The sequence below is a fragment of the Furipterus horrens genome, unplaced genomic scaffold (assembly GCF_987537825.1).
Source record: "Furipterus horrens unplaced genomic scaffold, mFurHor1.1.pri manual_scaffold_17, whole genome shotgun sequence".
Taxonomy (NCBI): Eukaryota; Metazoa; Chordata; class Mammalia; order Chiroptera; family Furipteridae; genus Furipterus; species Furipterus horrens.
Window position 1 is genome coordinate 7,859,917 of NW_028327187.1, and position 4,673 is coordinate 7,864,589.

General features: G+C 45.2%; 1 non-coding gene across 1 annotated transcript; it reads right to left on the reverse strand.

Annotated features, from left to right (window-relative positions):
* Positions 1–538: 538 nt before the first annotated feature.
* LOC149990444 (U6 spliceosomal RNA) lies at positions 539–645 on the reverse strand. The gene has a single exon (XR_016508708.1). It is a non-coding gene; the product is annotated as a U6 spliceosomal RNA (small nuclear RNA).
* Between the last annotated feature and the right edge of the window lie 4,028 nt (positions 646–4,673).

Consider the following 4,673-nt stretch of genomic DNA (forward strand, 5'->3'; position numbering starts at 1 on the left):
CTCCATATCACCCCGCCCAGGCTCTGTAGCTTCAGCTTCACTGGAGAGGACACTCCAGCGTCATCGCAAGATGTCGATTCAACACGGGAGGAGACAGATACCGTGTCACTCCCGAGTCCGACTGCACAGCCATTCTCGGCGGTGCAGATAGACTCTTAAGAAGCTACACCATCGTCTCTCGAGACGGACGGCTGCCGACCGACTTACTGACTAGGATTAAGGAACTGCTCCACTTGTGGGAGTGTCAGCTCAGATGGATCCTTGATACTATTGCCATGCCTGCTGCCATCTTACCACCTGCCAATTTTATATCTTTTTAATGATATTCTTCCAAACAGGTTTACATTTGCAGAATATGTAAATTTTCATCAATTATGTATACCTGACTATATAAATATTGGGGCTATTTTGAATAGCTTTTTTTTTAGGGTTTTTTAAAGTTGTTTTTCTATCACAGCTGTCCCACTTTTTTCCCTATTGCTTCTCCCCACCCTGCCCACCCCTTCTTCCACAGTCAGTCCCCACCCCATTGTCCATAAAAAATATGGAACACTTCACGAATTTGCGTGTCATCCTTGCACAGAGGCCAGGCTAACCTTCTCTGTATCATTCCAATTTTAGCATATGTGCTGCTGAAGTGAGCACAGATAGTCTTTTCTTTTAAAGATTTTATTTCATTATTTTAACGGAGAGGGGAAGGAAAGGAGAGAGAGAGGGAAAGAAACATTGATGTGCAAGAGAAACATCACTTGGTTGCCTCTTGCATGTGCCCCCAACCGAGGACTTGGTCTGCAACCCAGGCATGTACCCTGACAAGGAATAAAACCAGTGACCTTTCAGTCTGCGGGATGACGCCCAACATGCTGAGCCACACTGCTCAGGACTGAATAATCTTTTTGTGTGTATATGTGTGTGGTAATCCTCCTTCCCATCATTCTGATAATCTGTGTTGATATGCTGTTACATATCAACCAAATTATGCACATAACCAAGTATCACTATGCCATATTACCATGTCATATTGTTTGCTTTCTGAAATGCGATCATATCATAAAGACTTGTCTACATGTTGTCTTCAACAATATTGCATTAAAGCCCCTTAAGTCATTTGGTACAGCTGCAATTATTTCTTTTTTGATGGCTACATAATATTCCCTGGTGGGACCATACTGTAATTTTTTTCAACTACCCCCTGTTGCTGGGCATTCACTTTATTACCAACTTTTTGCCACTAAGAACCGTGATGCAAGAACATTCTTGTTCAGATTTGCCAGAGAGGCAGTATTCCAGTACTCACATAGCTATACCTGGTAGCCCTGCTAGGAAAGATAAACAGGCTCTTAATTTAAAAACAAACAAACCTGATTTGTACTGTTCGCTGCTTTCCATGCTTTAAATACCATCATCAGAGCTGATTGCAAGCTATCAATGTGAAATTACTGAATGCAGAGTTGCGAAGAGAGGTCCAATATTGGCTCCAGCTTGTAGGAGCCAGCCCCAGAGCATCCCCGTGAGGAAATGTGGAGCTCTTTACTTGGTGGTTAACTTATTTTCACGGCAGGAAGTAGAACAGCACCCTTGCTAGCAGGTCTGCAAGGCACACACCTACATGGCACCGTTCACATCTGTGTAAAAGTTGTACAAAGTGCAGCTGCTCTCGGGTGGCTGTGAGGCAGGTTAGGAAGAAACTAGGAAAATTCCCTGGCAAGTAGAATGAGGAAACGGAGGCAGACGTTTGAACAAAGGGCCGGAATGGCTGAGCAATTAACAGCCAGCTAATAAATCCCAGGGCACTGTCCTCCCTAACTGAAGATGCCTAAGAGCAGATGGTTTAAATCACCACAGTGAGGGAGGGAGATAACAAACACCAGTTAGAGCCAGACTCTTCCAAGATGGAGGAAAAACGGACCGGAGAACCCCAAAGCTCATCACACATCATGGTAATGAAAATGGATACCGCAAGTAGAAGCCCGCCCCCCACCCCCCAGGGCTGTCAAACACCGTGACACTTCCATTAGGAACACAAAAGGAACAAGACCCCCTCCCAACCAGAAGGCGGAATCAGAATTTGGCGCCGTAAAGCTTAGAGCCAATCCTCCTGCCTCGCCAAACACATAAAATCCCAAGAATTAGCTGACCACATGCACAACCCACTAGTGCAGCGGTTCTCAACCTGTGGATTGCGACCCCTTTGGGGGTCAAACGACCCTTTCACAGGGGTCGCCTAAGACCATCGGAAAACACATACATAATTACATATTGTTTCTGTGCTTAATCACTATGCTTTAATTATGTTCCATTTGTAACAATGAAAATACATCCTGCCTATCAGATATTTACATTACGATTCATAACAGTAGCAAAACTACAGTTATGAAGTAGCAACGAAAATAATTTTATGGTTGGGGGTCACCACAACATGAGGAACTGTATTAAAGGGTCGCGGCATTAGGAAGGTTGAGAACCACTGCGCTAGTGACTTCTCCAGTGTCCACTCAGGTGTGTACTTTCTGCTTCTTTCACAGCGGCACCTGTACCCTGACCTTTTTCTACTTCTCTACCTGGATAACACTTGCTTTGTCCTCACCTGGACTTGTGCCTTGAAATTTTTCACGCGTGAATCAAGAACCTGTAGGTCCCCTGACATGTGAAAGCTCCCGGATGGGACTGTGCTGGGGCAGGGCCAGCCCCTGGGGTAGAAGCTGTCTAACAGCCCTATTTCTTAGTACCCCTAAAATGATACAATTTTGCTTCTTCGTAAACTAATCTTAAGTAAGCTAAAGGTACAGGACAATGTCTCCAAGTCCAGCTTGTAGCAGGCTCACTTGGGGTGCTGGTTAAAACCAAAATTACTGGGTTTCACCCCCAGGGTCTCTGACACTGTAGGTCTCAGATGGGGCCTGATATTTTGCATTTCTAACAAGTTCCCAGATGGTGGTGACATTATTGATTTGGGGACCACCTTTCAAGAACCACTCTACATAGTAAACAAGGTGCTTTCTCTGTGAGCAGGATAACATTCAATTGGACTGCCTGCCTTAGGGAGTAAGGGCTCAGGGTAGTGTGGGGTCCCAAACTCCAATACCTATTAGGTCTGGCAGGTGATGGAAGTATGTGTAGGGACTAGCTTGGGTGTATAAAATGTTAATTTATTAATTCATTTGCTTTGAGGTTTAGTTGTGTTCAAGACAAAATTCCATTGAGTAAATCTGAAGATCTAATTGGCTTTATTAAATAATTCATGAAAGAACAACATCCCACCTAGCAATTAGAAGGGCACTTAAGCTGTTATACTAAATGGAATGTTTCTATAGGAAGAAGCACATGGCAGGGGAGTAATTAGTAAAATAAAATAAAAGATTATTTTTAGACCAGGACATCATCTTTGCGGGGGGTGGGGGGCAGCAGCAAGGATTTTATCATGCAGATTGCCTCTTCCTCCTATTGGAAGGAGTTGTAGAGAGGGCCCACGTGACAGATCACCTCTTTGGTGTTGACCAGAAAATTCCAGACTGGTTACATTTCTGGTTTATGTCAAAACCGCAATTAGGTCAGGTATTAACTCTAGCTTTCCTAACGTGGGCTGTAGCACACGTGATGCCATTTTGGGCCTATGGTTTTCTGTTTAACAGGAGCCTTAGAAAGCACAAATTGACCAAGATCAAGAGTATTGGGAGAATGGGACCTAGACAGTGAGGCCGGGAGATGGCGTTGACATGACAGAGTCAACCACCCAGCCGTCTCTTATAAAAGAGATGTCAAAAGGGAGAGAGGGAAGGTTTATAGCTTCTTTTCTTCCTTCCTTCCCCCACCTCCATACCCTAACATCTGCCCCAGGATCCTCAAATTCCAGGGTATTAATAGAGCCTGCTGGGCGAGGGAGGGTATTGGCTTGCACCCAGCACTGAAGTGGAAGAGCCTGCTTGGCCTTCAAGCCTCCGATTCCACAGAATGCAGTGACATAAGTTGTGCACTAGGTGGCAGGATACCCTAACGTTTCTGTCTCTCCTCAAGACAATGAGCCAGACAGACCCTTTCCCGGATTTCTGTTAACTCTAAAATGAAAACTTTGGAGTAGATTACAACAAGAGTTCGCTTCTACGAGCTCTGCAGTGCAGTATGTGGTCCCGCTTGAAAACTGGTTCTGGAATCGGGAGCTGGAGACATTCTTGTGAATTCCAAGAGGCTGGAGGCGTGGGCTTTCTTCCTCCCCATAGCTGACTGCTATCTTTGCCCTCTTACCTCGCCTCCGCCACCCTGATCCCCAGCTGTTACTCACCTCCAGGCCTCTCAGGGGGTCCCAGATAATCACCAAACCCTCATTTCTATCATACCTTGTGCCCCGAGAGCGGGGTGGGGTAGGCTGTAGGGTCTAAACCTGCAATGGATTGAGAAACTAACCACTTGAGTTTTGGAGACTCCATCTTTTTATCTGTAATTGAGGCTCTGTGTTAACATGCTAGGGATGTGATTAAACCCAAAGGAGGTGACAGACAAAACATTTCTCAAGAGCACTGTAATATTGTAAGAAAAGAACTGGATTCAGAGTCAAGCAGGCTGGGTTTGAATCCTATGTAGGCCGTTTTCCGGCCCTTTGACTTAAGCTATGTATCTCGCTCAGCCTCAGTCCACGTTTGTAGCATCTATTGGGCTGAGAATAACCACTAGATCTA